Below are 20727 nucleotides of genomic sequence, written 5' to 3'. Positions count from 1 at the left end.
CCCAGACACGTTCGCCCGTCTTAGCATCGCGGCAGGGGTCGGTGCCATGTCATCAGTCGGCGAGTGGTCCCACGCCGAGAGCGGTCTCCCGCAGGACTGCATTTGCCCGCTCTGTGTCGGAGTTCGGCGTCCGGTGGACAGGCTCTCGCAGGTGGAGTGGTCCACACATGTCTGCACTCCCCGCACTGCGGCAGATCTCGGCCTTCTGGCAGGCCAGTGTCGGATGGCGTCCACTATTGACCTTGCCCACGCGCACCAGGCACCTCCACACCACAGTGCAGTCACCAGCAGTCATCAGACGCCCTCACACCCCAGCAGTCATCAGACGCCCTCACACCCCTGCAGTCATCAGACGCCCTCACACCCTGTCAGTCATCAGACGCTCTCACACCCTGTCAGTCATCAGACGCCCTCACACCCTGTCAGTCATCAGACGCCCTCACACCCTGTCAGTCATCAGACGCCCTCACACCCCAGCAATCATCAGACACCCTCACACCCAGCAGTCATCAGACGCCCTCACACCCCAGCAGTCATCAGACGCCCTCACACCCCAGCAGTCATCAGACGCCCTCACACCCCAGCAGTCGGCGGCGGTACAGTCAGGCCGGTGATTCAGCGTCCACCGTCCGGCGGCGGCGCAGCGGTCCGTCTCGGTCCCGTCCTCACACGTCAGCCTCGTCCAGCCGGCGTGGTCGGTGTCGCGCCACGGACGCGCGGCTTATTGGAATGGGATGTGCTGTGACACGGACAGCTCGCGCACAATCGCCGGTCACCATCATCACCGCGGTGGAATCAGCGGCGGGCTTCCGTGCTCGCTATCAGTCCGCACTTTATCAGGCGGCGCGGGACCGGCGATTAATAGACACGAACACGGCCCGGCCCTTTCACGTGCCGTACTCTTCTACCGAACACCGGCCTGACGGGAATCGGTATGCACCGTGAACGTTAGCCGACAGACCACTCCATTCATTCTCCTGATTTACGGCCTCGGCGATAGAGATCATCGTACCAAACACTCCATCAATCCTTATAGGCTCCGGCCAGCGCAGCGCCCACGTGCCGGTGTTGTTAGTGTTGACGTTTCCTTCTGCTGCGCTGTCTGCAGCGTGGCGAAGACGTGCCGCTGCTCCGAGTACCCCACTCTTGTGCCCAGGAGCGCGGCGCGGGGCGTGACTGCGCCAGGTGTGCCCCCGTGACGCCGCTGCCGTTGCTGGCAGCGCCGGCCACGCGCGGCCGCCGACACCTCTTACTTTCCACCTCGTCGTACCATTGCTCTCCGCTGTGTGGTGTCGGATCGTGCTCAGCTCCCGTCTGTGTCTTGTCTCCGGTGCTGGACCGCAGCACCTCGCGGTGACCGCGTGGGTCCCGGGAGTCGAGTGCAATATGGCATAAAGAACTCTTATTTGCAAGGCTGGAGCTAGAGTCACGACCCCTTTAAAGCATTATTTAACGACGCAGGTTGGTATCAGCCGTTTTCATCGGCGATATGATCCGTTTGTGCATAATTTACCCCGCTTCCGGATACCGAAACGCATGCGCTGGAGCCCGACATTTTACGGTGACACGACAGACCCCGGAATATTCGACTAATACCCCTTTCAATGAGATGTATATATATATATATATATATATATATATATATATATATATATATATATCCCATCAACATGAATGCAGCATGCAACTTGTTCCGGCCATCGTTCGGGTCATTTCCGACATTCTTTTACGCACTCAATTTACCGCCCGCTGTTTGCTCCATTTAATATGATATATTTCAACTTGACGCCGCCCAGAAATTCACGCCACGCGCCACAGGCCGTGACAGAGCTCATGGCTTTGAAGGTCACCCCGCTGTCAAAGCGTCGCCGTCACTGGAAGCCGACTTGGCTGTGGAGTCCGACAGAAGCCCGCGGTGGGAAGTGGCCGCCAGCTGTGCAGCCTGTCACGGGCGTGACGCCGCTGGCCGGGTCGGCGGGTGGCCGCGCCCCGGCAGCCGCGTCCGAATGGCGTCTGCCGCGCCGACGGCGGCTCCACGCGGTCCGGGGAGGCTGTACGGGGACGCCGGCGCCCCCACCGCCCGGGGTCCGGCGGACGGACGCAGGGGGGGGGGGGGGGGGCTCTGGGCCGGCCGGGCGCCGCGAACGCCGCCGCTATCAGGGGCCTGGCTGGTCGTGGTTGCCAGTGGCGGCGGCCCGTTGGTGGCGGGCGCTGGATGCCAACTAGTCTTCCGCTGAGAGCATCTATCGTCCATGCATATAGCAGCGAACCTGGTGATGCAATCTGTGATGTCGAACACGCGCCTGACGGGCCGGGCCGGGCCGGGCCGTTTCGCGTTCACGTGAGGGTCAGCAAATGAGCCGGCCGCCACAGGTTTGGATATCAACATTCCTGATGTAATGAATCCCGTAACATAATTGTTTACGCGGAAATAGGTGTCGGAAGGTGCGGTAATATAGTTGGGTGCAGCACGAACGAATAACACGATTCAACAGGTGATGTGTCAGTAAGTGCATGCGATGGCAAGCCTTTGAGCAGGTTGTGCGGCAGTAGCATTCCCATTTCCACTATCATACGGCTCCTAGCAAGCTTCTGACGTAACCAAAGTGATTGCCAGTACCCTGGACGGTGAGACCCGACAAGGGCCTGGTTATGGCGGATCCGTGACGTGGGCGCCGGGTCAGGGCGCGAGGGGCGTTTGACCTGACTAGGTCAGGAGCATGTCCCCGCTCGCCACGGCCCGTCTCAGTTACAAGCAGGGCGGTGTTGGTACAGTGTGCCCCTACACGGCGCCTCACTGGACTGGCTGGTTTGGCTTGAATTCAGCCAGATGTGTGATTTAAGCCGTAGATAGGTGTCTGGGGCCGGTTACGTTAAAATCATGAAGGCTGAAGTGGGAACTTGGACTTCATGGTAGCCTAAATAACATAGCTCCTAAATCTGGACGCCGGATTTGGATGTCAGCTATGCGTGAGCGGCATACGCTATCAGAATATGATGCAGTCTAAGTTCTGCTTACTTAAAAAAACTCGTCGATAATTCCATCCAAGGCCCTCCTGCAATGCAAGTCATTGCTCTTCCGTAACCGTGCGCAGCTCTAAACCCGGCCCACAAGCATCTCACGGAATACATTCCGCGATGACTGAGCGGCAAACTAGGGTATTCTGGGCCGGACTCCCGCCCTGCGCGGAATCAAGCGGCCGTGTGGTGACGAGCGCCGCCAGCCTCGCCTTGCGAGCGAAGGACGGGGTGGAGCGGAGGGGGGGGGGGGGCGTTTGGCGACAGCTCGGGTGCCAAGTCACGACCCGGCCTCAGCAGTCCCCGCAGTCGGTGCACACGCCCGCTTTTGTACCGGCGACGACATTTCGCCCTTGGACACCGACCGCTGGCGACGGGTTTCCCGCAGCTGCACTGCCGTCACGTTTGCGCCGCGTCGCGCCCACGCGTCGGCACAAGATGAGCGCCGCCGCCCCGAACCCATGCGGACGCCGCACGAGCTTTCCAACGTGGTAATTTGCAGGATGTCATCATCTGGGGTTGCGCGTGCATTGACAGGGCCGGTTGTCGCCCGCCACTGCGGCCGGGGCGCTGCCGCTGATAAATGGCGACCGAGGCCTTGCGTGTATCGGGTTGTCAGTTGTTGTCAGCGCGATCAGCTTGCCAGTACATTCATTCATTTGCATGATGTTCCGGCTGCGGAACAGAACGCCGGAGCTCGCTGGCTTCGGTCCGAGCCTCACTACTGGCGCCGGCACAAACGTGGACAGGTGACCGGTTTTGTTTGCTGTTTGAGCGACCGGCTGGCTTTATGAGTTTGGTAGCTGCCCGCCTAGATCCAGCGCGGTGTGTTTCCGACGATCTCCGCTCAATCAGCGCATCGCCAGTGGGCCCGTCCAGCAACAGCGTGTCGAACAGCCGGGCCTTGGTCGGACACGATCGTGGCCGCCGAGCAAAGCGACAGCAGGGCCCGGGGAGCGCCTCAGCCGACCGGACGGGCGTGGGCAGGCGGCGGGAGGCAGTCGTGCCGCGCGGCCGGCCCACGCCGCCGGCCCGGCACCGGCGTCAGCTGGCGACAGGCCGGTGACGTCACGCGCCCCGCCGGCCGTCCCAGTTGTGGGTCGGGATTGTGCGGGCCAGATAGGGCGCGGCGCGTCGGGCGCCGCGCGGCGGCGTGCGCCCGACGCGCCGCCAAGCCAAACAGGAGCCGACGCAGCCCCGGAGGCGGCGGCGGGGAGAGGCGCCGCGCGCGCGAGAGAGAGCCGGAGCGGCCCGCCTGTCCGCCGGCACGCCACCGCGTGACGCCAGCTCCGCCGGGCAGTGTTGTTACGCCGATGAATGGCTGGCCGTATGAATGGCCACAAATCACGTCGGTCCGATGCTGACCGCGGGAAAGGAGGCTGGTGTGCACCAAACGCGTGCTGTATCTGGGGGCTGACCGCGCGATCCCCCGGGAAGGTGTGACCTCACATGTGTGTGGGGACCGGTGTTCGGCGGTGTGTGGTGTGACCATGTGTTTTTGCTGGTGCGGGCGCAGTCTGTACAGGGACGAGTAGGTGTTTAAGTGGACTGTGGCTTGCGGGAAAGTTCATCATTCTTGTTTTTACTACATTGAGCAGTAAATTGCAATTCCGTTGGGCCGTTTTCGAAGCCCACAGACGCTCGAGCCTGTGAAATGCTGTCAGTTTCGCTATTGGTCTTCGCTCGTAACGCCTCGGACTGAATTGCAGCCGCGATGGTAGCAGTAATAGGTAGTATTCGCTCCTCAATCCCCGTCGAGTCCGTGCGTAAGTCCGAGTCCCTCAGAATCTTCACGGCCTAAGACTGCACCTGGCAATAAGCTAGATACTACACAAACCAAGAGCGTGCACTTGCCGCCATGTACACCTTTAAGCCATCCAGTTTGTGATCAATCCACTCCAACCAGGAGGCCCGACGTGCGTAATGTGGTATCGCTTTCAGAATGATTGTGGTTTGCTTCACGTTGTTGGTATCGCCTCGAAGTCGTCTCTCTTGGCTGTCACCGCGAACGCAGCTATGGGTGCGACCGCATCCGGACGCAACCGTTTGACTGCAAGGCTTGTGTGGGGTCGGCCGGGGCAGGCGGTAAAGCGAGCGCTCGCACGCCCCGCGGCCGTGTGTGTGTATGAGCTGGCGGCCCGAGTGCGGCGCGCGCCTGACGGCCGGCCGCCGCCTCTCTCCGCAGACGCCGCCTGGATCAACTTCATGCACCAGATGGCGGCGCAGGACTACCTGAGCCGGCTGCAGTCCGGCGCCGCCGCCGGCATCCACCCGCTGGCCGGGCTCGGCTACGAGGCGCTCGCAGGTGAGAGGCACGGGACGGGGTCGGGTCGGGTCGCTGCGGTCCGCACCGCGGCCTGAGGGCGAGCGAGGGACCCGGCTCCAGTGCGGCGCCCTGTCGTGCTACGCAGCTCTGCACGGTGCCCGCTCGGAGCGGGCAGCCTGCCGGTGGCGTGTTTGGCCCGTGGCTCGAGCCGGCCGTCCTGGGCGGCCGCGGCCGTGAGAGCGGCCGGGTGCGTCGGACCGGGCCGGGCGCCGGCCCGGCGCCGTCAATACAACCTCGTCGCCCCCGGCCAGATGGCACGGCCGGCGACGTCGGCGCGCCCCGCGCGGCCGGCCACACGTCCGCCACGCTGGGCCGGCGCCCTCCCCGTCCGCCGCCGGCGCCGCCAACCGGCGGCGACAGCGGATATGCCGTGCGTCTGTCGGACGAGAGCGGACGGCGGCCAAAAAAGATGGCGTGGGTAGCCTGCGAACGCTCGGCGGAGCATGCGAAGCCGAGACTCAGTCAGAGACTGACTGGGACCTGTTGATTCCAGGAATGAAAGCGCACGGTGGTGGAAGCCCCAGCAGCTCTTCGTCCAAAGAGTGAGTCTTCCGTCTATGTCGATTTGAGCCTCGTCTGGGTGTTAAAATAGACACCAGGCGTTGACCCGGGTTGGAAGGGTGGGCGGCCGCGTAGTGATTTATTCCCCAGCATGGCAGGCGTGTTCGATCTGATGCGAATCGAGGAGTAAGATGGGCAAAAAGTGTGGCTGTTCCCTGTGGTGGAGTTCTTGATTGGCATCCTTTTAATCTTCACGTGTTCCGAGAACTGCTCCGGAATTCTGCCACGTCGGAGTTCAGTGCACGTCTCAACGCCCACCCGCTCCATTCCAGATGCTTTCCTAACATGGGCGGATTTATACAAAGTCGTGTTGGTTCTCTTATCGTCCGTTTTTAAGACCATACAACAGTAAGCATTACGCTTCGTCCCAGTGTTACGAGTGGATGAGCCGAGTAGTACGAAGCCGACCAGCGTTGTGTTGTGAGGAAGAGATCGACGACAAAAAAGACCAAGGTCGCTTGTTGGCTCTGAGTTTTGTTGGGGACCCTTTTAAGACTTCATTGTGGTCGCAAACAAAAGACTACCCCGTGCGTCATTGCGACTTAACGACACGCTCAGCTACTGGGGTGATATGACGTCGCCTGTCTCTCATCCTGATAAGAACGGCGAAAGACTGTCTCATTTCCCATTCCGTTATGCCTTGATTTTCACGGGCACGTCTCGTGTGCGTGTGCGTGTGTGAGCGCGCGCGTGTGTACTTGTGTGCGTGTCTGTGTGTGCGTTACCCCGCTCACGTGCCAGCGTTTGGTGCGCCGCTCATGCCTCCGTCCCGCGCCGCTGGTGTCCTGTCCCACGCAGCTCGTCCTCTCATCGCTCGCCCCGAGTCGGGCCGGCGCGCGGGGCGTGCGGCGCCTCGCGCCCGGCGGCGGCGGTGGCCCGTCGGCGCCGTTCTGTACCGGGCGGGCTTGGCCGGCTGTTTCAGTAGTCCGGGCGGCCTTCAGCTGCCGGACGGTACCGAGATAATCAAGCACACCTCGTCCATCAGCGGCCCCAAGGTGCCCGGCACCACCAACCGTGGCCGCAAGAAGACCATCTCGCTGGACCCGCCGTTCCCCGCCGGCAGCGGCGCCGGCGCGCTCTCGCACGGCGTCTCCTCCATCCTGGGCCGCTCGCCGGCCACCGAGGTACGTCGGCTGCCCGGCCGGGCGTCCGCCGCGCCGTGCGCATTGTGGCGGACTGGTGCTGGTGCTGGTGCTGGTGCTGAGCTGCCCGCACCGCTAGCGCCCCTCCCTGTTGCCCGACCGTGTGCGGCGAGGGAGCGAGTTGTGCTGTACGGTTCTCGCTTGGAGCTGGTCTCCGCCGTCCTACGCTTGGGTCATCCCAGAGTAGCCTGTGGCTGTTTCCTGAATGCAGCAGTGGTGGATGGGGCGGCAGGTCCGTGTCCCGCCGTTTGCGGGCGGCAGGCGATTGAGCCATGCGAGTCCCTGATGGTATCTTTCGATTGACGATCTTCCCGTGCTCGTTATCCATTATAAGCACTGCCCACTGACACGTAAATCACTTTTGATTGCCCCCGAGGAGCGACCGGCGTGTCTTTCGATTGCAACCGACCCGAAAGTGGGCGCCTTTGGAAGCGGCCGGCGGCGCTGTACGGACCCTGTGACCTGACCTGACCTGACTTGACCTCCCCTCTGCCGGCAGACGCGGCTGACGGACAGCGTCACCATCACACCGACGTCGTCCAAGTCCACCAGCGATCGGCTGCGAGAGCTCGAGATGCTCGGAACCAAGGTGGAGATAAAGCCAGTTGCTAAGGACTCTGGCGCGGTTAGTGGGAACTGAGTCAGTTCTAACTAACACCCGGCGCGGCCGGCGCGGCCCGCGGCGTTCAGTAGCTCACGCTAAGCCGCCTCGTGTGCTAACCGCCTGACGGGCGCCGCGGGATCGATGCGGCGACGTTGGCTGGCGGCGCGAGCTTCCGTCGGCGGCTCGCTGCGGCCTCAGCGACCTGACCGTGCTTGGCCGTGCCGTGCCTGACACACTGGCCCGGCTGGCAGGCCGTGGTGCATGCGCCGCACGCGTAGCCGCCACACGGGGGGTCTGCATCGCTCCTGCTCATAACCTAGAGGCTTGGCGCGTCGTTAGTGATCGACAGGATGACAGTTTGCGGTGGGCAAGTGAGGCATTGCGCAGCTTCGGCCGTCACTGACACGTGCTGAGGCCGGCATGTGGCGAAGCGTAGTTGCGTTTTCTCTTCCCCTCGGCAGTGCGCTTCGCAAAAGCGAAATGAAACAGTGCGCTGTTAACAAAAGGTCTGCTGGTTGGAATCCTCGACTCTCACATGGGGGGGGTCTGCATTCTAATCCCGGTTGCGCCATGGTCCCGTGGCGCCAGCACGACCACCGTGGTCACTGACGTTCCATGAAAAGGCCCGCGATGGCGCGCGCAACGTTCCTTTTACAAAGGCGCGCTCCCCCCGCCGCGTGTATGTATCCCCGGAGCTCGGCCGGTGTCGCCGCCGCCGCCGCCGTCGCTGCTGACTCAGGTGGCGTGCCCGGCCACCAGGTGGGCCAGTCGGCGTCGACCTCAGGCGCCCAGGTGACCATCACGCCGGTGGCCTCCAAGGGCACCACCATGCTGACCAGCTCGGTGTCGCTGACGCCCGTGGAGCGGGGCGGCGCCGGCCGCTCGCCGCCCGCCGCCGACGGGCCGCTCAACCTCTCCAAGAAACAGCCGACCAAAAGTGAGCGACCGTCGCCGAGGCGACTGGGCACGACTGCCAGCTGTGCGATCGGCGGCAGGCTAGTGACGGGGTGGGCCTCTGCGCGACGCTGTGAGTGAGTGGTGGGGCGGTTACTGAACAGATCGGCCGGCTGGCATTGGTGCGAACGCGCGAGGCGGGTCGGCCGCGCCTGTCCGAGGGTGGTACACCTGTCGCCGGTCCCTGCTGTTGTGAGACGGGCCTGCCGCGCCTGTCCGAGGGTGGTATGCCTGTCACCGGTCCCTGCCGCTGTGAGACGGGCCTACCTCGCCTGTCCGAGGGTGGTACGCCAGTCGCCGGTCCCTGCTGCTGTGAAGTGGGCCTGCCGCGCCTGTCGCCTCTGACGGGCTGCCGGCCTCCGCAGAGCGCTCAAGTTTGCCGGACCCGAGCAGCTACGCGGCGGCGCTCGGCCTGCCCATGACGCCCGAGCAGCAGCTGGAGCAGTTCCGCAGCGTCATGGCCTCGGCGCAGAAGGTTGGTGACGGCGCGTCCAGAGAGCGCGGCGGCCGTCGCCTGAGACGCGCCCCGTCCTCTGCGGCGCCCCCGTGTGTCCGGCTGTTTGCCTGACGTCGCGCCATAGGCAGGCTCTTGGCGCACGTGGACCGCGGGGCCGAGCCCGGGGTCTCCAGCTGGGCTGGGTGGGGCAGCGTGAGCCACCGGCCGAGCCGTGCCGGCTGGCATGCCGCAGACTGCGCTCCACACTCTTCGTGCCGCGTCGCGCCGGACCACTGACGCGCGGCCCGCACTCGCAGGCGATGTCGGAGTACGGCGGCGGCGGCGGCACCGGCAGTGGCAGCGGCGGCGGCACCGGGCAGAGGCGAAGCCGCGCCAAGAAGCTGGGCGTGGGCGTGTCGCGGCCCAAGAAGAACACCGTGGCCTCGCTGCTGGCCAACAGTCGCTCCGGTGACGACAGCCAGGTACCGGCGGCGGCGGCCCTCGCCCCGTCCCTGGATGGGCTCCGTCTCGAGAGCTTGTGGGCAGAGGATCAGCTCAATGGCGGCGGTGTGGCGCTGCTCCAGGTTGTACAGCTGTGCGGGATGTGGAGAATGCCACCGTTGTGTTTGCGAGTGTTTGTTAGCCGACGGGACAATCGGTTTGCTCGTTCGATCATTACCTGTTTGTTAAACACGAGTAGACGGAGTCATTTAATTAGCTTTCGTAGCCATTTCGTAGTGCATTTCTCGCAGCGGGACCTATCGTCCCGCACAGCACTGCAGGCCCTTTATTCTGTGTCGGCAGTAGCATTAAGTACTTTCCTGAAGACATTACTGCAGCGGGCCCACGGCTGCCGTGCCGTGCTGTGCCGTGAGCCGTGCCGTACCGTGCTGTGCCGTGAGCTGTGCCATGCTGTGCCGTGCTGTGAGCCACGCCGCGCCATATTGTGCCGTGCCGTGTCGTGAGCCACGCCACGCCATGTTGTGCCGCACCGCGCCGTGCTGTGCCGTGCCGTGCCGTGCCGTGCCGTGCCGTGCCGTGCCGTGCTATGCCGCGCCGCGCCGTGCCGTGAGCTGAGTCGTGCGCCCTGCGCTGCAGCCGGGCGGCAGCGGCGCCATGCAGATGTCCACGGACGAGCTGACGATCGAGGTGCGGCCGCGCTCGTCCACCGCCCCGGCCGCCGCCGGCGACGACGACGACTCCGTGTCGGTCAAGTCGGCCGGCAGCGACCGCAAGCACAAGGTCACCTCGAGCACCGACGACCCGCTCAACAGGTACGCATGCCGTCGGTGCAGCGCGCCGCCGACACGGGCTTTATCATCTCCTCCGACGCTGAGCTATCCGTGCGGCCGTCCCCCTGTGTTGCGATCTGCTCTCCGCAGTCCCACTAACCGGCCGGCCTCAGTCGTCTGTCCGCCTCCGACATTCCGGATCTGATCAGCTGTCCGCCTTCATTTGACTGTAGCCGGTTCCCCATTTGAGACGTTCCGGCCGTAGTTGATGCGCAGCGTGGTACATTGCGCAACGCAGCCCAGCTCCCACGCCTGGTAATATTGATCGGCCTTGGTCCTCCAGGGCTCCTGGTGTCCCCCTGGCCTGGAATGCTCACCTCCTTCGCTCCCTTCAGTCTTCTGTGTTTCGTTTGGGACATGTCACATGAACACTGTGTTGCCGGTGGGATAGTTCACGCCTGTGTTCACGTACTCAGCTCACTGCGAGAACATGGGTACCAACAATACCTCGCCGTGGTGATGGATTAACCGTACAACGTCTTGGGGCCTGCCGCCCGCGCGCTCTCCCTCTGTCTGTCTCTGTCAGTCCGTCTCTCTAACCACCGTGCGGCGCGCGCGCGGCCGCCGGCCGCCGCCCTGTCCGTCTGTCGCTCTGTCCGCTTCGCTGGCAGGCTACTAACGTGCGCGCCGTCCCGCCGCCGGGACTCCCCAGTTTTCCGTATTCCAGCTACCTGGCGCGGCTGAAGCGCGAGTACGAGGACAGCAGCGGCCTCGACAGCGAGGAGCTCTCGGCCGGGGAGTCCGAATGCGAGGTGTCTTCCAGCAAAGGTGCGCCACCGCCGCCCGCCCAGCCGCGCTCGCCGCCTGGGCTCACTGAAAGACAGATGGGTGTGGTCTTTTCGATTGAGCGTGGCAAAGACGGCGTGTTGATAGAGTTAGACGTGGTACAAAACGGTTCGGCGTTCTGAGGGCGTTCATTAATTGGACGGCGTCGGAAATGAGCACGCTTTGCTGGCAGATGAAAAAGTGGAATTAATTGGATGCAGACTTGTGGTGGAGCTCGAACTTACCCTATATGGCGTTTGTGATCAGTGTGCGTCATTCATGTCTATATTGCGATCGATGTCCGCGCTGTTCGATTCTGGTGTCGCTTCCTTGTCCACTACGCCGCGCGTCTCCTTCAGGGACCGCAGTGTGGGCGTTATCGAACAACACACCGCAGCCCCGTTTAGGACCGATTCTCACGTTTCACGACTGTGCCGGGCGGCTCTCCCAGGTCTGACGCCGGAACTGGGGCACCGCTCCCCTCCCCTCCACCGCGTGCCCATCTGTACCGCCCCCCCCTCGCCGCAGGCACGCCGCCGTCCAAGCGTCGGCGCGTGGTGACGGACGAGCGCAAGCTGCGCGTGCCGCTGGACCGCGGCTGGCGGCGCGAGACCACCATCCGCAAGGTGACGCAGGCCGGGCCGCGCGGCGACGTCGTCTACTACGCGCCGTGCGGCAAGGCGTTCCGGCAGTTCCCCGACATCCTGCGGGTACGTGCGGCAAGGCGGGAGCGTGCGCTGGCGGCGGACGGCTGTTGGATGAGAGGCGTTGTCGATGGTGCGGGAGTGAACGGTCGGAGGTGCCGACCGGGCGACACGTGGGAGGAGTATTCCCTGTGACGGGTACGGATAATCGTGCCCGTGAAACACGCGACGGTGGTATGCCCTGGCTGCTCCACTAAGCACCGCTGTGTGAATCACGAGCCAGACTGTCCGTGTAGGTAAACAGGCAGCAAAGTGTACTTAACGGGTCGGACCCGTTCTTATCAGCCTTAGCCTGAGATTATTCTGTAACGGTGCCGCGTAAATCTCCTCCTCGCCTCCGCCTGGCTGTTGTGTGGTCACGCCTTCGGTCCTGTTTCAGTACCTGGAGCGGAACAACATCAGTGACGTCACCAGAGACCACTTCACGTTCAGCAGCAAGGTCGTGATCGGAGACTACCTGAAGGTAAGGTGGCTTGCCTACCCATGAGGCCCGTTGTAGCAGCTGGTCACCTCTGCCTCGCTGTTCAATTTGTTCACGGCCGACTTTCTCGTGTGTGCAACTCTCAAAAACAGCGCAGCTGACGCTGCATCGGAGCCCTCTTGACCTAAAAGCACAGTCGCAGAAATGCCCCGATTTCCGAGCGAAGTTTGCGCTTTGCTCGTGGCCTTGGTGACCTGTATCGCTGACTGGCCGCCGTCTGGCCGCGCGCGGCAGATCTCGGACGACGGGGAGGAGTGCATCCCCATGTCGGAGGCCGAGGTCAAACGGCAGGTGGACCTCCTGGGCGGCGGCAAGAAGCGACAGTTCAAAAAACCATACGTCATCAACATCAAAAGGTAACGTGACCCTACGCCGTCGCACAGTGTGGTGGGTCACTTCAGCCGAGACATTCCGTGCAGGCACGTTTTATGCGATCGTTCCAGGCTTTTAAGTACAAGTCTGAGCTGTTTATTTCACATTAACACCTCACCTTTTGTGTTGTCTACTACTCTGACCTTATGAAAAGTATCACGGTATGCGCTGGGTATTATGCGAGCGCCTCTCGAGAGCGATTGTCAACGCCTCTGTGCTGACTTGTCCCCGCTGATGGAAGTACACCTATGTGAGGGCCGAGGGATGGGCCTGGGCTTGTGCCGGAGACTCACGCGTGCTGACGGGGGTCGGCATTGCAGCGACGAGGGCGGCGGCGCCTCCGGCTCCGGCTCCGGTTCCGGCGGCTCCTCCAGCTACCAACAAGCCATGGAGCTGATGCGTCAGCTGGAGGACGAGCGGCGCGCCAGGTGAGCTCCCTTCGCGTTTCCCCCCGCAGCGGTCCAGTCCGCGCCGCTGCCGTCTCCCGTGAAACGCGACGACAGAAACTGAAGAAATAGGCTCAAGGCAGACTCATAGTCGGATCTGAGGTGCTTAAGCATCCAAAGCTTAATCCAATCCAAGCTTAATCCAAATTTCCAAAGCATCCAAGAATTTTCGGTCAGGGCCTGTTGTTGCCTTTCAGGAATAGACATCATCTAGTGCGCTTTTTTACGAATTCTTTTGCCCCGATGCGTTTGAGTACGTTGGGCTGTTGGGATGATAGCACTTTGCCACGAGGGTCATGCGAGACGGCGTGGTGCGTTTAATTAATCGTGGGGCCGTGGTTGTGATATTTAAACGAATGGACTTCTTTTCAAGGCAACTGAAAGAGGAGCAAAAGAAGAAGGAGCGCGAGCTGAAGAATGCCCAGATGTTGGAGGTAATTTTCGTGGCTTTGCTTTGCTTTTTTAGCTTTGGTCTCGTCTGTTTTTCCCGAGTGTTCGCTGACATCAGATTTGGCTGACGTCCTCCAGAGCATGGCTGAATGAGCTGTCATCAGCGGATGCTCACCAGCCGGCGACCAACCAGCATTGGTCGTTAGCAGCACTGATAAAGTTCTGACGCAATAGTGTTGTGTAACCATTGACTCAGTATCCCAATTCTGCACACTTCCCCTTTTCAATGCAGGGGATGTTTGGATTCGTAATATTTTTGTGTATCGCGTCAGTTAACCATTGTGTGTGTATTCCTACATTGTCATATGCTCACTGGTCTAGACCTCGCTTTCTTTGTTGTAAAATGGGTGTCTTTTCGCCGTGCGCGGCAGCAGTGTACCGCCCCGTTGGACTTATTGGACCCACATTGTGTTCCAGGAGCGCCGCAGAAAACAGGAGGAGCTGGAGAAGCAGAAGGTGGCGGAGAACTTGCGGAAAGCTCAGGTAAGTCGCCTGCCTGCGCCGAATCCGCTCCGGGCACGAGACCGGATGACGTTGCAGCAACTCGGGACTAAGCGGCACTCGGTTTGCTTTCCGTTCAGTCGTCTCCTGTGCCGGCGCCCACCCGTGCTTTATGTCATGTGGACGGGCGACCCGTGTGGTCCGTAGGTTGGCTGTCCGTGCGGGGGTTGACGCGTGGCACGTGCACCGCCCCGGTTCGGGTCTGGGCAGCGGCAGGTGGCCGTGGTTAGTAGTTGTCGGTGTCCCGTGAGTCCAGAGCCACACTAACTGAGCCGTCTCTGTTCTAGGAGCTGAACAAACAGAGAGAGATGCTATATATGCTAGAAGTGGTACGTTCACTTTGGTGCATACGTTGCTTGGCTTTGAATGGTGGCTGGTGACTAACCTTGGCTGTGGCTTTGCGCTCCCCGGGGCCCGGGTGCCCGCCCCGCGGCGCCGTTGCGTGGGCGAGCTCGTCCGGACCTGCGCCCGGGACCGCTCTGTCGTCGGCCGTCCCCGCCGCCTGTCTGGCCTCCGTTGGCACCGGCGCCGGCGGGCCGGCCCGTCCCTCGCGGGTGGGGTCGGGTCGGGTCGGGTCGGGTGGTGGCCGATCTCGCGCGGCTCTGGTGTCGGGATGCTGTCGGAGCGGGCAGCTCCGTTGGGCCGCGCTGTCTGTCTGTGGCCGGGCGGCGAGGTAGCTGAGCAGCATGTGCCGGGGTTGTACAGCGGGTGGCGACGGACGTCCGGTCCCGGCCCGGGGCACGAGGCCGAGCATGACTCCCCCCCGCCCTCTGTTCCCCTGCCCTCGGCCTGGCGAGGCCTCGCTGTCCTGTGGTGGGTGCCGCTAGGAGTCGCTGTTGTACGAGGCCGTCCGTGACGCGCTGTGGCATGCACCTGAAATGTGCTGCGGTGCTTGCGTGTCCCCGCTTGCCGCCGATTCAAGTCGAGCTGGCCGTCAGCCCAGCGTCAGGCGTCAGCCACATGAGATTATCGATCTTTTGGACAAGCGAAGTTTTCGCTTCGGCTTGCAAACATCGTAGAATGTTGCGCTGGCCAATATATTCGGCGTTCCTTTCCACATAAGTTTGTCAGCGGCCGTCCCCGGGTGGCGGTCCGCGCCGCGGGTGTATCGGCCCCCTCCCGGCTGGTGCGCCGGCGGTGTCTGACGCGAGGCCGCCGCCGGCAGGAGCGCGAGCGGCGCCGCCACCACATGGTGCTGGTGAAGGCGCTGGACGCGCGCCGGCGCCAGGAGGAGCGCGACCGGCGGCGCGAGGACATGAAGGTGGAGCGCGCCGCGCTGAAGGAGCGCCGTCGCGAGAAGCGGCTCCAGGACGCCGAGGTCATCCGCGAGCTCAAGAAGCCGCGCGAGGACATGGCGCTCAAAGGTGAGGCCCTGCTCTGTGGCCGCGGGCAAAACACACCAACTCGTCTGCGGAAGGCGACACATGTGACGGCTTAGCGTGTCTGGCCAAGTGGCGGGTCCGGTCAAATCCGACTTGTCCGACGATGCTGGACGCCACTTAGTTGAAGTTTGTGCTGTCGTGTGATTGCAGTGTGTGTGCTGTGTGACTGACGTGTGATGTGATGTGTGATAGACTGTGATGTGCTGTGTGAATAGCGTGATGTGCCGCGTGACTGGTCGTGTGATGTGCTGCGTAGTTTCGTGTGATGTGCTGTGCGACCGGCGTGGTGATGCTGCTGTTTTAATTGATCACGTATAATGCAGTGTGACTGACATGTGCTATGATGTGTGATGGGCGTGTATGTGCTGTGGTGACTGCCGTGTGATGTGCTGTGTGACTGCCGTGGGTGTTGCTGTGTGACTGCCAGGTGGTGATGGCTATGTGTGACTGGCGTGTGATGTGCTGTGTGACTGGCGTGTGATGCGCTGTGTGGCCGCCTACCCGCGGGCGGCAGGGCGTCCCGTACCAAGGCCTGGCGTCCCACCCGGCTCCCCGTCCACCTGACCCGCGCGTCTGACGGCCGCCCGCCCGCCCGTCCGTACTGAGCCCGGCGTCCCACCCGGCTCCGTCCGCCTGACCGCGCGTCTGAGGCGCCGCCCGCCCCGTCCGTACTGAGCCGGGCGTCCCACCCGGGCTCCGTCCACCTGAACCCGCCGCGTCTGACGGCCCCGCCCGGCCCGCCCGTCCGTAACGGGGGTGAGCCGGCGTCCCCCGGTCCGTCCACCGGGTCCTTACCCTCGTCTGACGGCCGCCCGCCCGCCCGTCCGTACCAAGCCGGCGTCCCACCCGGCTCCGTCCGTCCTGACCCGCGTCTCCCCGCCCCACCGCCCGCTTCCGTACTGAGCCGGCGTCCCACCCGCTCCGTCCGCCTGACTACGCGTCTGACGGCCGCCCGCCCGCCCGTCCGTACTGAGCCGGCGTCCCACCCGGCTCCATCCGCCTGACCGCGCGTCTGACGCCCGCCCGCCCGTCCGCAGACCAGAAGCCGCTGCCCGAGCTGGACCGCATCCCCGGCCTGCGGCTGTCGGGCGAGGCGTTCGCCAACTGCCTGATGGTGTTCGAGTTCTTGCACAACTTCGGCGAGACGCTGGGCTTCGACATGGACAGCCTGCCGTCGCTGGGCGCGCTGCAGCAGGGCCTGCTCAACGAGCCCGACCACGAGGAGGAGCTCTCGGTGCTGACCCACCTGGTGGTGCGCCGTGGAGGACCCGGGCATCCCGCACCCGGTGCGCCACGTGACCGTGCTCAACCAGACGCTGCGCCAGGCGGACATCACGCACACGGCACTCTCCGAGGTGCTGCGCATCTACATGTTCGCCTGCGCCTCGGGAGAGGTGAGCGCTCCAGCTGGATGGGCCGTGCGGCGGCTGGCTGTCACTGCCGAGGGCTGGATCAGGGGAGAGAGGAGCGTTGGGGAAGGTGAGCGCTCCGGCCGCTGTGGCGCCGAGCGGCGGCTGGTGACCGGGCAGCGGCTGGCTGTCGCTGCCACGGGCCGGATCAGGGGAGAGAGGAGCGTCCGGAGCGAGCTTTGGCGTGCGGCGTCTGCCGCTGCCACCGGTGTGGCAGCTGCAGCTTTGCGTGTGGTGACGTCACGAACGCGTGAGTGGCTGGCTCGGTTGTGGTCTGTGAACGGCCGCCTGTCATTCGCAGGTGAAGAACTTGACGGGTCTGTGCCCGAACCAGCGAGACCCGCACTGCCGTGCCAAGAACGCTGACTTCCAGGACGCCATGGACGCCAACCGCACTAACCAGACTGTCGCAGGGCTGGGCGGAGCGGCCGTACCTGGCGCTGAACCCGACCGAGAAGACCGAGGTGCTGGGCCCACCTCTGCAACGACCCTGCTGCAGACAAGGCCGTGCTGCGCCAGGTGAGGCGGGGCGCTGCGGCGCCCGAGCCGCGCCGGGCCGATCTTAATCGGGGCCTGATCCAATACGGGATGTGCGGCGCGAGGCGTGGGCTGGTCCAGGCCCGGCACAGCGCCCGGGTGCGATGCAGCTTGCTGGTAATCTGCATGCGGTGGGGTCATGCTTTGCTGTAAAGGGCTGTTTTTCACGGTTGTCGATGGTGCTGTGTGCACAGGTTTATCCCATGCGCTCATGGTCCACACCGGCGCATCAGCGTCAGCATGTGACGTGCCGCATCCTCTCAGCGGGTCTGCAACACTGACGCTCTCTCCGCCTCGCCCAGATCGAGAGCACGATCGACGTGGTGAATGCCAAGCGCAAGGAGAAGTGGGTGCTGGACGGCCGGCTGCGGCGGCTCAAGATGCTGCACGCCAAGAAGTTCTCCCAGCGGCACGTGGCGAGCCGGCCGGCGCCGCCAGCCCAGCGAGAACGGCGACACCGGCGACACGACGCGGCTCAGCGAGACCGCCAAGGAGAAGGACGCCGACGAGCACCAAGGACGACGACGACGACGAGGAGGAGAAGGAGAGTGGCAACGAGAGCGAGCAGGGGCGACGACACAGACATCAACGTGAGTCGGCGGCAGCCGCCCGGCGAGCGCCGGCAGCCGTTATTGTCAGAGGCCGTTAGGTGACGAGCTGTAGGCTTTGTTGCTCTTATATATATATATATATATATATATATATATATATATATATATACGTATGTATAAGCTGATCTGTAAATATATAATATATGTAAATGTAAGTGTGCTATATGACTGCGCAGTCAAAGCGCCGTAAAACTCATAAATGTCGCTGTAAAAGTAGCGTAATGGCTGTAAATACTGAGCGACGAAATTGGGTAACTGGAAGACGGAAGGCATATCTCAACCGAGGATGGATGTTTTGATGCCGCCGGCAACCAGTAGCGTTGTCTCGCCGACAGGATGACGGAGACGTGAACGCCATGAGCGCCGAGGAGTTGCACAAGCGGATCGAGCAGCTCAACAACCACAACAACCAGCTGAGCCGTGACATCTTTGAAGGCAACCGCACCATCCGTCCGACCAGCCTGGGCCACGACCGCTACCACCGCGCCTACTGGATCCTGCCGCGTGCAGGCGGCGTCTACGTGGAGGGGCTGGAGAGCGGGCTGGGCGCCGACGAGCGGTACGACCTGCGGCGGGCGGCGCGCGCCGCGCTGCGCGACCGCGAGACGGGCGACGAGGCGGGCGAGAAGCGCGCCGCCGACTCGCCTGCCGAGCAGCGCGGCAAACGGGCGCGGCTCGAGGCGGGCGGCGAGGCGCCGCAGCCCGAGACGAAGCCGGAGACAGATCCGGAGACGAAACCGGAGACGGATCTGGCGACGAAACCGGAGCCAACGGCGGAGCCAAAACCGGAGCGGGAGTCGGAGTCGGAGTCGGAGCTGCAGCAGCGGCTGGTCAACGGCGACTGCGCGCCGACGCCGGCCGAGAACGGCCTGACTGAGGACGAGCCGCACGTGAACGGCGACGGCGACGGCCGGGAGCACGCCGGCTCGCCGCTGCTTCCGCCCACCAAAGTGAAGTCCGAGCCGGCGCCGGTCAAGGCAGAGTCGCCGACCGAGATGTCGCCGCCGCCACCGCCGCCGCCACTGCCTCCGCCTCCGCCGCCCGCTGGTGTCGTGAAGCCGGAGTCGGTCGCCGGAGACGCGGCGACGCCGGCGCCGCCGCCGGCCGCCGGCGCCGTCAAGGCTGAGCCGGCCGACGCGAAGCCGTCGGCACTGGACAGCCTGAGCGCCATCAAGCACCTGGCCGAGAACCCGGTGCCCGCCCCGTCCAAGGCGGCGTCAGTGATCCTCAGCACCCCCAGCTACAAGCCGCAGCTCAACAGCAAGCACATGATCAGCTACCTGAACGCGTCACTGGCGTCGCTCGGCGCCAACGGCTCGTTGAAGGAGGTGAACGGCGCGGTGCAGATCCCTGGCCTGGGCCTGGTGCCGTCCCAGTACCTGATGCAGGCGCTTCAGGCGCCCGAGAAGCTGTGGTTCAGCGTGCTGCCCAAGGAGCCGTGCGACTTCAGCACCATCACCGAGCTGTCGGACGACGAGGTGGAGTCGGTGGCGGCCGAGCCGGAGCGGCGCGCCGCGCTGCCCGAGGACGCGCCGCCCGACCCCGAGCTCGTCGGCAAGCTGGATGTGCACGAGGAGGCGCTGGAGGTGCCGCAAGGTCGGTGGCAGCTGGCCGGGCGCCGACGGGCGACTGGCTCGGTTGGGTTAATTTTTGGGTTGATTTTGCGTCGTTCGTCGTCGCGTGATATTTTGGAAGGGTTTCACTCGCCACACGTGGGGCGGCACGGCCATGGTTGCCGACTTCTCGTCTTTGTAACGGTCTCGGGATGGTTGTGCTCATGCTCGCCTTACGCGCCGTGGACACTCCCTGGGCCCACGTGTCTTCTGGCTGAGTTGTGACGTCGCGGTGCGTGGGCGGGTCGTGGTGCCGCGCTGGCCGCGCTCTCACGGAGGCCGTGTGCCGACAGAGTACAAGTGTGGCTGGTGGCGGGTCTCCGACGCGACCAAAATCGACCAGCTGACCAACGCCCTGCACAACCGGGGAATCCGCGAGAGGCCGCTCAAAAACAAGATCCTCACCTGCCGCGATACTGTACTGGAGTCTTGTGATACGGTAAGAGAGGCTCTAGCGGCGTCCCGGTACTCTTCGCACTGCTTATGGACTAAGGTGTGAATTGGGTTGTGCGGTGTGTCTGTCATTTGACCGAACTTTACATCATGTATGTCAGATATTGGAAACAGAAGATGTTTAGCTGTTCACGGGGATATCACGTTAGCCACCTGTGGTGACCTCCGTCAAGAGCTGCACATGGTAGAGCCAGGTGCTACATCGTTGCGTATTGTGTCGTGAAATGCTTATTAAACCCACTAACTGTATGTCTTGCGGTTGTAGCGAACAGAGAAAAATCGAATCTTAGTAAGTTGATGGAAAGAGACTTTGCCGCTTCAAAGTTTGGTTCAAGCGTGCTTGCACGTTCCGCTTTATGCAACACCCTTTATAAGCTTCTGTTGAGATAAGCAAGCGTTTTGGTAGTAGCATGCGTTCTTTCTTTTACAGTGATGACATTCAGTTCCATTTATACTCTTCTGTACCTGGTGCTAAAACTGCACTTCATCGGATTGCCTGTTGTACCCGGCTTACTGACGTTCCCTGCTACCGCCTTCTATGTATTCCCACGAAAGGTCTTATCTCGAAAACGCTGGTGTCGTATGTATAACTGTCGATAACCGGCTTGACGTGCGAAGAACTAACACAGATCTAACTTTATTCGCAACCTCGCCTGGCACGTCACAGTGG

The 20727-nt window shown here is 63.0% G+C and overlaps 1 pseudogene; it reads left to right on the top strand.

Moving 5' to 3' along the window:
* LOC119111480 (bromodomain adjacent to zinc finger domain protein 2B-like) overlaps positions 1-20600 on the top strand; it is a 39998-nt pseudogene extending 19398 nt beyond the window's left edge.
* Positions 20601-20727: the final 127 nt, after the last annotated feature.

Source organism: Pollicipes pollicipes, unplaced genomic scaffold (assembly GCF_011947565.3).
Source record: "Pollicipes pollicipes isolate AB1234 unplaced genomic scaffold, Ppol_2.1 Scaffold_7261;HRSCAF=8764_pilon_pilon_pilon, whole genome shotgun sequence".
In the NCBI taxonomy this organism is placed as follows: Eukaryota; Metazoa; Arthropoda; class Thecostraca; order Pollicipedomorpha; family Pollicipedidae; genus Pollicipes; species Pollicipes pollicipes.
The sequence above is the reverse complement of the archived record's forward strand: the minus strand, read 5'-3'. Positions and strand labels throughout refer to the sequence as shown.